Genomic DNA, 12,828 nt, shown 5'->3' with positions numbered 1-12,828 from the left:
AAGGCGCACTGGACTTAGTGTATGCACTAGGACACGTATGCTTTATTCAATGGTTATTGAATGACAGAGTACAACCAATTGTGCGTAGTTGAGGAGAAGACGTCAGTCAGGGGATGCATTAGAACTATCTCAGCAAGAGGAGAGTGCGTTACTATCAGTGAAGGAAAAAGGACAGTTTCAGAAGACGACATCTAGGAAACCGTAAGTAATAATTAGTTAAAACGTTATAGCTGTGGGAAACGGAGTCATATGGCTAATGGATGTAGAAGTGGTCTATAAGGCGCTTTTTCGCCAGATTCTTGAGAATTTTTCATTTACCTGGGATCCCTATCAGATAGGACTGATAGAGAAGACAGACAAGATCCAACGAATAGCGGTGCGTTTCGTGACGGGATCGTTTAGCTAATGAGAGAGCGTTACGGAGATACTAAACAAACTCCACTGACGGACGTTACGAGAGAGGCGTTGTGCCTCACAGAGAGATTTATTATTGAAATTTCGGGACAGCACTTTTCAGGAGGTTTCGAACAACATATTACTTCCCCCCCACATACATCTCGCGTATTAACCACGAACAGAAAATTCGAGACATTAGAACCAGTGCAGAGGCTTAGCGACAATCATTCTTCCCACTTACTATTCACTAGTGGAACAGGGATGGAGGGATCAGATAGTGGTGCTGAAAGTACCATCCTCCACACAGCATTAGGTGGCTTGCGGATTATGATGCAGATGTACACTCCTGGAAATGGAAAAAAGAACACATTGACACCGGTGTGTCAGACCCACCATACTTGCTCCGGACACTGCGAGAGGGCTGTACAAGCAATGATCACACGCACGGCACAGCGGACACACCAGGAACCGCGGTGCTGGCCGTCGAATGGCGCTAGCTGCGCAGCATTTGTGCACCGCCGCCGTCTGTGTCAGCCAGTTTGCCGTGGCATACGGAGCTCCATCGCAGTCTTTAACACTGGTAGCATGCCGCGACAGCGTGGACGTGAACCGTATGTGCAGTTGACGGACTTTGAGCGAGGGCGTATAGTGGGCATGCGGGAGGCCGGGTGGACGTACTGCCGAATTGCTCAACACGTGGGGCGTGAGGTCTCCACAGTGCATCGATGTTGTCGCCAGTGGTCGGCGGAAGGTGCACGTGCCCGTCGACCTGGGACCGGACCGCAGCGACGCACGGATGCACGCCAAGACCGTAGGATCCTACGCAGTGCCGTAGGGGACCGCACCGCCACTTCCCAGCAAATTAGGGACACTGTTGCTCCTGGGGTATCGGCGAGGACCATTCGCAACCGTCTCCATGAAGCTGGGCTACGGTCCCGCACACCGTTAGGCCGTCTTCCGCTCACGCCCCAACATCGTGCAGCCCGCCTCCAGTGGTGTCGCGACAGGCGTGAATGGAGGGACGAATGGAGACGTGTCGTCTTCAGCGATGAGAGTCGCTTCTGCCTTGGTGCCAATGATGGTCGTATGCGTGTTTGGCGCCGTGCAGGTGAGCGCCACAATCAGGACTGCATACGACCGAGGCACACAGGGCCACACCCGGCATCATGGTGTGGGGAGCGATCTCCTACACTGGCCGTACACCACTGGTGATCGTCGAGGGGACACTGAATATTGCACGGTACATCCAAACCGTCATCGAACCCATCGTTCTACCATTCCTAGACCGGCAAGGGAACTTGCTGTTCCAACAGGACAATGCACGTCCGCATGTATCCCGTGCCACCCAACGTGCTCTAGAAGGTGTAAGTCAACTACCCTGGCCAGCAAGATCTCCGGATCTGTCCCCCATTGAGCATGTTTGGGACTGGATGAAGCGTCGTCTCACGCGGTCTGCACGTCCAGCACGAACGCTGGTCCAACTGAGGCGCCAGGTGGAAATGGCATGGCAAGCCGTTCCACAGGACTACATCCAGCATCTCTACGATCGTCTCCATGGGAGAATAGCAGCCTGCATTGCTGCGAAAGGTGGATATACACTGTACTAGTGCCGACATTGTGCATGCTCTGTTGCCTGTGCCTATGTGCCTGTGGTTCTGTCAGTGTGATCATGTGATGTATCTGACCCCAGGAATGTGTCAATAAAGTTTCCCCTTCCTGGGACAATGAATTCACAGTGTTCTTATTTCAATTTCCAGGAGTGTAGATGTAGATGTAGGAAAGCAAAGGCACCGCCCAAGGTGAGGCGGGTGAAGCCACTCACCAGGGCAGAAGAAGCGAGACAATTCCAAAACCTTTGTTATAACTGCTATGAGTAAGGATGTGCAGACGCTAAGTGTGGTAAGATCATAATTTGAGAAAACGTCAGACACGTGGGCATAGGGCGCCATTATGCAGGACACGCAAATGCTTTACGTGCCAGAAATACGGCCAAACGGCGTTTAAATGTAGAAAAAGGACGCAAATAACCTCTCAAAGAAATAAGGGAAACTAAGGAGTGAATACATGACGCAGTCCCGTGTTACCGCCGTCGAATGTCCCAAAGTCATGGTAATAGGCTGCTAAGCAGAATATGATGTTACTACGATCTATTGCGACGTGTTTGATAGAGAGTTGAGCTTCTTAACTGATACCGGAGCCCATGTTAGCTTAATGAAAGAATAGGCAATTCAAATTAACAGAGCCCAAGTACGGAATTTAAAAGGAGTCACAGAAGGTACCGTGAGTAGTCAGGGAGCTTAGATTTAAACATTGAGGATAAGCGGGGCAGTGCTAGGAAAGCACACATTTCACGTACTAAGCCAGGGAACAGACGTTCCGTAAGATGGGTTATTTTCTCCTTGCACAAGGGGCAGTCATTGATTATTAAAACAGAAGGTTGGAAATAAATTGGTGGACCACTTCATTACGAGCATTTACAGAAGAGGAGAGGAGACAGAGAAATCCACGATCGAAGAGGGAGGATGAGTGAAAAGAAAACTACGGGACTATGGGAAGAAATACAGAGATTCCGAGCATCAGAGCATCGACAAAGAAAGAAATGGCTGGCCGAGACAACCGCTATACTATATGACGCGCAATCCGGAAAGTACGAATCGCGACGAAAGTGAAACGATCGAATCGAAGTAAGAGATAATTATATGACTGCGTACCAAAGGTCACGCCGATGTTACAGAAGGAGAAGACCTTATCATACCAAAACAAGAAGTAACACAGGGTGTTTATAACACAGATTCATTAGTCTAGAACACCCAAGGGAAGTGTCTCATTAGTGTATCAAATACCAAAGAGGAATCCTGTGATTTGAGTTCCACACAATTAACATTAACCATTATACCAAGAAGTTACAGTAAGAAGGATACACCAGAACGACAATTAAGATACAAGAATCCTAGCAAACAACTTGGGGAGCCTTGCAAACAGAGCACTTAAATTCCGAAGAAAAACATAAGTTACAGAAATTGTGCAAAGAATATTGTTATGTATTTCATTTGAAAGTTGACAGGTTGTCATATACGGAAACGTAAAGGCACGCTCTTTCGATACTACCTGAGCATAAGGGCAAAGTTGTCAACGTCAGACCTTATCGAATCCCAGAAGCACAGAAACAAATTCTGCGGTAACACACACAACAAGTATTAACAGGTGACGTCATTGTGAAAAGTAAAAGCCCCAGGAAATCGCCAGTTTTACTAATCCCCAAAAATATGGACGCAACCGAAGAAATGAAATATAGGTTCGTAACGGATTACCAATAATTAAATGAGATTTCTGTAGGGGAAGCATTTGCCATCCCAAACATATCAGGAACACTGAATCAACTAGGGAAAGCAAAATACTTTTCCACCTAGATCTTGTCTAGTGGATACCATCAGGTATTAATGGAACCCAAGGACATGAAGAAAACAGCATTCAGTGCTAATTATCAGTACTATGAGTGCAGGAGGATGCCTATGGGTCTGAAAGGAGCTCCGAACACATTTCAGCGACTAATGAATGTGGCATTAACAGGGCTGCAAGGAACAAAATGCCCGGTCTATCTAGACGGCTTCATCTGTTATGGAAGTTCTTTTGTAGAGCTTAATGCGAAGTTACGAATATCTTCGACAGATTTAGGGAACATCGGCTGAAGCTACAATCAGACAAATGCGAATTCTTATGGAAGGAAAAAATATTTTTGGGACATGGAATAACTCAAAAGGAGTACAGCCACACGAGCAACATATAGAAATGGTGAAGAAGTTTACAAGACCATTAAACAAAAAGGAACTAAAAATATATTTTTCACTCATTGGGTACTATAGAAAGCTTATAAAAGACTTCAGTAAGGTTGCAACGCCTTTAGACAAATTGTAAAAGGCTAACGAAAATTACGAATGGGGAAGGCAGCAACAAGATGCGTTTGAACAATCGAAAGAGAAATAAATTAATCCTCCCATTCTGCAGTAGCCAGATTTTGAGAAGCCATTCATCACTGCCTCAGGCGCAAGTGGAGACGCGATCAGAGCTTTATTATCACAAGGGAAAACCGGAAGCGACTTACCAATAGCATACGCTTCTCGATCACTAAATAAAGCAGTGAAAATTTATTCCGCAACGGAATTGGAGTGCTTGGCATTAGTGTGGACAACAAGGCAATTTAGACCATATGTGTACGGGAGAAAATTCACGACTGTAACTGACCACAAGCCATGAACTTGGATTTTTTAGTGTGACTGCTCCCTCATCACGTTTATTAAAATGGGGACTAAAACTGGAAGGGTATTCCTGTGAAATCGTAAACAAGCCTGGACGGCTAAACTTGAATTCGGATCTATTAAGCAGAATAAAACTAACTGATGAGGAAGTGAAAGTCAAAGAAGATCTAGAGCTCACTAGAATGTTAAATGAGGACAAAGAGATGGATAAAGACGTAAACCAACTAAGCGTCGAACAGAAGGCAGGAATTCTGAAAGAAATACAAGACAATACATTAGGTGAACAACAAGGGATACACCGAACACTAGGCTGACTAAATAACTACAGTAATCGGTAGAGAATGAGGGGAGAATTAGAGGAGTATATCAGGTCATGCGGTAAGTCTCAGCCAATAAACTCACACAGAGTAAACCCACGCTGCCTTTAGTGATTAAGGACACAACTGAAGTCATTTTTGACAAATGGACGTGTTGGGACCGCTAGATGTTACATTAAAAGGAAGTAGATATATGTTGACATTCCAGAATGATTTAAGCAGTTCCACAGTAGCTACTCCGATAGTAAATTAAGATATCGAAACCACAGCAGAGAAATTCATAGAGGGAATTACATTAAGATACGGCATTCCCTCTGTCTTATTAACGGATCAAGGGTCAAACTTTTTGAGTCAAATATTTGAGAGAGTATGCAAACTATTAAGAATAAAGAAGATACAGACAACCGCTTTCCATCCTCAGACGAATGGAGCCCTAGAGAACATTAATAATTTACGACATTTTGTAAGCGCTGTTCATAGCAATTGGAATCTGTGGGTGTCATATAGCACCTTTGTTTTTAATACGACACCGCACACTAGCACAGGTTATATTCCCTTCGACCTACCTGGGATACTACAGAAAGAAAGGGCCCCGATTAGGTATTATTGTGAGGATTATGTGTATAAATTCAAAACGAGGATGCAGGATACGCATCGGGTAGCGAGAGATCGGTTAAGAAAAGCCCAAGAAGGTAATAAAGGGTATTATGATAAGAGAGAATGGCCGAGATAATTTCTATTAGGTGACAAAGTACTGCTGCATGATGTGACAATCAAGCGAGAGAGATCGAAGAAACTGAACTCACAATACAGAGGTCTTTACGAAGTGATAAGTGTGAAACTCGTAATCTAGTTATAAAAACGAATAGAAGATATCCGCTGAAAATACAGGGCAATTGACTGAAGCTACATTATTGAATGTAATTAGGAAGATTTGATGAAGAATAAGAGCAGAATTTCGCTTGCAGCATCCACGTTTTCAGCGATAATTATTCATGGGTGGTGGACATGTGATGGACAGGTACAAGGAACTACGACTGATATCATGGAAACGCATCCGATAGAGACGACCGCAGGACTATATTACCTTCAGCAGGGAGAAATCGACATGACAAGCACCACGTGAAAGCAGGTAACGTATGTAAATCTTGGGACATGGGATGAACAATTTTATAAGGTAATGAGAGTTGAATTAAAGACAGTAAGACATGGAAAGATAAGTTAGCACAGCAAAATTTTAGTGGCACAGAGTATGCAATGTTAAAGAACGTGATCAATCGGAACATTGAAAGATTACAGGAAGCGAAATCTCCAATACGTCAATTAATGCAACAAGAAAATCGCCAAAAAGGGGCATTTTCAATTTCGTGGGCGAGATCATCAAAATATTGTTTGGAACTTTGTACGAGGTAGACGCCACTTGTTATAAGTACATGCTGACATGATGGAATCCAGGTCAGAACACTTACTGAAATTATCCAGAGAACAAGTGGCGGTAGTTAGGGCCTCATTTTTGGGTCTTAATAGGACCTAAAATAATTACAAAATCAAAACATAAAATAATGAGCTAGATAGCTGGTTTAAAGCCGACTATTATATTTGAAAACAAGCAAATTATAACAATGAACAGTTAATTAAGAATGTAATGATTAGATTAGCACAATCTGTTACATACGAATTGAGGACAACCGATGAAGGATTCAAAAGAATTGCCACATTTACGATGCTCAATGAACACCTGTTACAATCAGAAACCTTGTTCAGCGAACTAAGCACAAAGTTTGACCAATTAGTAAGCGCAAGAGTACACGCACAGAAAGGCATTCTAGCACCACATATTGTAAACCCTGTACAAATTGTAAAATACCTCAGGCTAATACAAAATGAATTAAGAGACGTAAGATTTCCCACACCGTTACAAGGAGAATACGGATATAGTTTATTAAAAATAGTGGGTCTCGATGAATTCGTAACTAATGTCGTCTTCGGTTATGTAATTAATATCCCTCTCATCGAAATTAAGGAATTTAAACTTTATAAAATGTCACCATTACCAGTAAGAGTCACCAAAGGGAAAGATCAGTTTATGTACATTTAACGAGAACGATATTATTTAATGGTAGATAATGCAAAGACACTATATGCTAAATTATCATCTGACCAGTTAGACTGTAAGGAGATAAATAAGAAAATGAAAATACGTAAACAAATCTTTGGATTAACTTTCATGTATGGTCAAGAGAATTGTGAGATGGTTTTACAAAACAACAAACAGCCAGTAACTGTAGAAAGCAAATAATTTCGTTAGAACGAAGCCTATACACAAGGTTGAGCCCGAATGAAAGGTTGTACGTAACTCCTAAAGAGGAGCTAATGACAGTATTGTGTAGTTCATATCATTCCCAAGATGTTTAACTGCAAGGAATAATGATAATGAAATTTCATAAAAACTGTAAAGGGTACGGTACACACATTTACATTCAGTGAGCGGTAAACCAGAACAATGATACAAGAAAAGGGTTTGGTACCTAATGTAAGTATAATTAAAGATAGCTGTGATGAGGCAGAAACGAAATCAGTATATTAGAAGAGAAATTTACTAATAACTTCATTACGAGAGGGAAATTAAAATTGTAAAGATCCAGCCAGCAGCTCCCGGACAAAGGCTTTACACTGAGATACGCAGGCTAGCAGACGCGCCGTGGGCAAAGTGGAGGAAGAGAGCAAATGCGTAAGCAGAACAGCGACAGCCGACCAATGTTTCCAGACCTTGGGGGACGAATCCACCCCGGACACAGTAGGCCCGCAGTGGCAGAGTACGCAGATAGAACGAGAAATAAGTTAGGGAAAGCGGGGCCAACCATCTAAGAAACGTATATAAGGGCAGCTTTGAGCAGTAGACTGGAGACTTCTGGAGCCAGCCCAGAAGTACGAGTGGATCGGCATCACAACGGTAGCAGCCGCTAGCTCATCTACGAGAAGACAGGTTACTGTGGAGGGCATACAAAATTTTAATTGTTTCATTGGAATAGTATTGAACACAGACAGCCTGTCTGTCCCTCGTACCAGAGTTGTTAGTCACTGTCTGGACTTGTCTCCTGGAGGAAGTAGGCAAAGGGGCTGAGGAATACTTGAAGACCACGCAAATGGTTTATAGGGGATGCGGGAATCTGTCTGATTGTATAAGGAGGGCCCTATCATTAAATTAAGGGAAAGGTTCTGGCACCTCCCTGTGAAGTATGTGATACAGGGATAATCTACTGCGATATATAGAAAACTAGATACAGTTATCCCAACAACTTTATCACTCTGAAGTAGCCTAGGAGATTCTACTCCCTGTAATCTCGGCTATAATGGCAAGACTTAAGGGAGTACAAACCCACAATGTCGGCAACGTTCTGATTATGCTTCACCTATACTAACCAGAATGCACATTGCTAACAGGAAGCTATGCAGAAACTCGACATAGCGCCACTAGCTCGATCTGTCGTGTGGTGTCACTCTGGTTTGAAGGTACTAAGATCTTTGCTCGAGGTTGTCGACGGGGACGGGGCATTTTGTCACATGGCGAGTTCGGGGGGGGGGGGGGGGGAGGAGGTGGTACCGGAGCGAGGAGGACGGTGTGAGAGGTCCGCCCGTCGAGTAATGCGAGCACTTGTTCAAGCGTCTTGGGCACGGAGTCCTGCGAATGGTTACTGGGCATGTTTGTGGTCCGATTTGAATCCGTGGCTGTCTACGAGTGCCGTCTTCGTGTGTTGCCCGGCCAGCTACATCTGGGACGTGGCACACCGATGAGGGAATTGAAGCCAGTTGCGGGGTGCTGAATTCTGGACCCCCTTTGAAACCGGCAAGCTTCCGCTTCAATCCGTGAACTTCAGTTAAGTTTTGGATTTTGAGGACTTCACTGTTATTTTCTTATTGATATCTAAAGGTCTGTTGCGATCACTGCAGTTTCTTAGCTGGTCTATTTCACCCCCAGATAGTTCCTCGAATTGTGGCTGTTGTTTGCTTTTCTCGAGTTGATACACGCCTTGGTAGTTTGTTAACAGGATATCTTAAAGTGTGTGAGCCGATAGTGTTTCCTGAGCCGAAGCGATAACGCGTTTCTTGTATGCTGTGGCCAGACCTGCCCTCCCTCCACCCCCCCTCGTCGCGCAGTACCTAGATGGTTGGGTTTTAGGCGACCTCCCTGCCAAATGTCTCCGACGACCAGATAAGTACCCTTCTCTTGTGATACGGCCGGGTGCCAGTTTCCAGATACCTTCGGACTTTGCAGACATCATCGCTGTATTAATTATATTGGCTTGGAGGTGCCTGTGTCTCACAATTTGCAACTTCAGAAAGTATGTAATTTGGCCTGGCACCTTAGCTGTCGTTCGGGCGTTTCGCCGTCATTGTAGAGGCGGTAGCTTGCAGTGACGTGGCTCTATGGTTTGGCTAGTTATTGCTGGGGTCACGTGATTAACCTGGCTGTGTTAATATTTCTTTTGCCGGTCTGTGCCCTGCGAGAAGGGCCTTGGAAAGCCGATTCACTCGTTGTTAGCTTTCTTGGCCTTGCATTTTGGTGTAGCCTTGTGCTCTTTGCGCATGAGCCTTCTGGTGCACCCCTTGTGATGAGTAATTATAGGTTATTTAACTGAAACAGGTATTCATGAACTCCGGCTTGTTTTCTATTTGGTAATTTTGCTTAACTGAAGCTGTTATTATTGAAGACCTGCCTGTTCCCTTTTAACTAAATTAAGAGCTGTTTCTTTATTTGGGTTAACTGAAACTCTTTAATCAAGGCCTATCTGATTTTATTGCCCTATTATTGAGAGCTGATATCTTACTCAGCCTGAGTTTTATCAATATAATGAACTGAAATTATGACTGTCAAAAACATACCTGTTTCAGAGGTATTGATGTCAATAAGGTAGTAACAGGAAATGACACACGATGGTACATGGGCCCTAATATTTCGTCTTACATCGCTTTATCCATAATTGTAGGTTTCACTCACTTTACTACTTACTCAGCCTTTCCTACTCTTAAATTTACTCTGGTTACAAATTACAAAAATATCAAAATTTCTGTTTCCTCAAGACAGCATTAACACATCTAAATACAGAAGGTAGCACAGAACATCTCATTAGAAATAAAACACAAACTGCAAAAAAAATTTGTTTTCATTATTCTGCAAAATGTTGCAGTCTTGAGGACATCTTCTGGCAGAACTTTTAAAGCTTTAGATTGTGAAAACCACATGTCTACAATTTTAAATTGTAGTCTATGGTTATTTATGACTGTGCATGTGTGTGGCACTGTCGTATGGCATGACATCTACAGCTACATACACATTCCGTAAGCCACAGCATGGTGCATGCGTAGGGTGCCTTGTAACGCTACCAGTCATTTCCTTTCTGTTCCACTCGAAAATGGAGCGAGGGAAAACAACTATCTATATGCTTCCATACGAAAACTAACTTACCCCTTGTTCTTCGTCCTTATGCGAAATATGCGTTGGCAGCAGTACAGTCGTTCTGCGGTGAGTCTGTGCCATGCAAATGATTTCACCTTATTTCATTTTTTGTTTTCACTCTGGAGACGTCACCTTAGCTTATGAGTCACTTCGTCGTGTATCTCTCACGTCATACCATCGCATATTCGTCCGAAGTTATTTGAATTAGTATGAGTTACCCTCACTTGTACGATGGATGCTACAAAGCAAGCCGCCAATCTGGTGGGTGGAAGTTGGATTCGTAGCCTTGCTGCCTGCTAGTTCAACGTGAAGGCTGTTGAGTGGCGTACAGCGAACGCTGCCACGCCCACAGTGTTGGCGTTAGGCTGTGCCTAAACAAGTGTCCCGCACTACAGTGCTCAGAAACGGCATATATGTGGTTGCTTCCTTGCGAACCCTAACCTTACCCTCTTGTACCACTTCCTGGTTGTTTGCGAGTACCCTGCACATTGAACAACTGCTGTCGTCGTGTCGCGCTCCGGTCCGTCTCTTTTGTTTTGGCCTGAGTGGGTCAGCGTCACAGCCCTAGACGTTGCTGCTTGACTCCGACGATGAAATGCGTGGCTGCCCCTCTCTCGTCTCATCTTACATCATCACTAGTCGTGTGGGTGAGAAGTTACTGTCTTGTGTCATAGCTCATAAATTAAAAAATGCAGCACCGGAGTCCCTAAGCTAACATAAAACAAATGGTTCAATTGGCTCTGAGCACTTAAACATAACTAACCTAAGGACATCACACACATCCATTCCCGAGGGAGATTCGAACCTGCGACCGTAGCGGTCGCTCGGCTCCAGACTGTAGCACCTAGAACCGCACGGCCACTCCGGCCGGCCCAACATAAAACATTTTTGTAGGACACAATAACTTCATGTCACCTTTTCTGTGCACTTCATATTTTTACACGGGTTGAAATCATTTTAGAACTAACAATTTCAGTAATTAACTTGTGCTCCGCAAAGTACTCTTTCATCGAGCTATTTTTCGTTTTCAGCACTTTCTTCTTAATGTCACCTTTAGATTATACAAGCTTTATAATTTTTGTGGCGCTGTCGTTGCTTTATGCCTATGTTTTCAACTTTTGGAGCTAAGCACTAGTGTTCTGCATGACCGAATATGCGATGCGATGACAAAATGCGAGAGGGGACAAATTCAGTCTAAGTGGGTAGGCTGTCTGCACAAGATACTGGGAAGAGCATAGAAGCCATGACCATGTATTAGATAATGTCTGACTCCTAAGATATTAAACTTGTCATTTCCCCAGGACGATTGGTGGCAGGACAGGATGTTCATTCGTTATGTGTCTGCCATTATGCAACAAGAGTAATCGATCCCAGTAAGAATGAAACCAATGCGTAGACACTGAAGAAATGTCAGGGTCTAAAAAAATAACTATGGAATATATTTCTGTTGGCTGTAGACGAAACCTAAAGCCCATTGGCTACATATCCGGAATAAATTGCACTACGTTGCCCTGTTTCCAGTCTGAAGTGATTCATTGGAAGAAACTCGGCTGTAACAACTCCCACACCGGCACAGCTCCTTCAGAATACCGGGAGTCATAAAAGAGTAGTACGAAAGTAAAATGTGTTGCATTGTGCGCTAAGGATATCTGTTTCAGAGCTTATGACGGTGTTTGCGGTGAAGATTTCAAAGAAGAAGGGCAAGACGGTCTAGGTGTACATTATGGACAAGTAAGCGTTTCAGATGTCATGCGACAACCCTCTAGTATAAACGAACATGTCAAATAATTGGTTGGTGCAGCGTAAAGCCTTCTGTGTTTAAAGAAGTTACTAATAAAACGTGCTGCTGTGGACTGATTCAAATAATTATTTGCCAATTACAGGACATCACATTAACACGGATTGGTCTTTTGTGAATAATGATTTATTCATAACTTAATTCCAGGACTTACAAGATGGGAGTAAATATTAAAAAACCACACATATTGCATAATTATTTGTCTCCGATCAGGGTACCAATATCATAAAAGCATTGGAATATCCCAGATGGTTTCCTCTATCGCTCATTGTGTAAACACATAAATTAGCCACAGTCTCTATTACGATAACCTCTTGTTAAATGATGCCCCAAACAACGCTGCAACAACCAATACTGTAAAATACATTCTACAGGACATTTTCAATATTAACTTTGAAACAAGGGGTCAGTACACACTGGAACAGCTTGTAAACGTTCCTAGAGTCCACACACACACTCAACATAGCGAAGTTGCTGATTTAGTGACGGGAAAGAGTATTGTTTACAGAGCACAGGGATATGATACTGAGCTTGTAGGAAGAACTGTAGATTTCCTAAACCCATTTAAAGAGGGTACAGATGAATTAGACGGCGAAAAAGAAC

The sequence above is a fragment of the Schistocerca piceifrons genome, chromosome 1 (genome assembly GCF_021461385.2).
Source record: "Schistocerca piceifrons isolate TAMUIC-IGC-003096 chromosome 1, iqSchPice1.1, whole genome shotgun sequence".
NCBI lineage: Eukaryota > Metazoa > Arthropoda > Insecta > Orthoptera > Acrididae > Schistocerca > Schistocerca piceifrons.
This window is presented reverse-complemented; position numbering follows the sequence as displayed.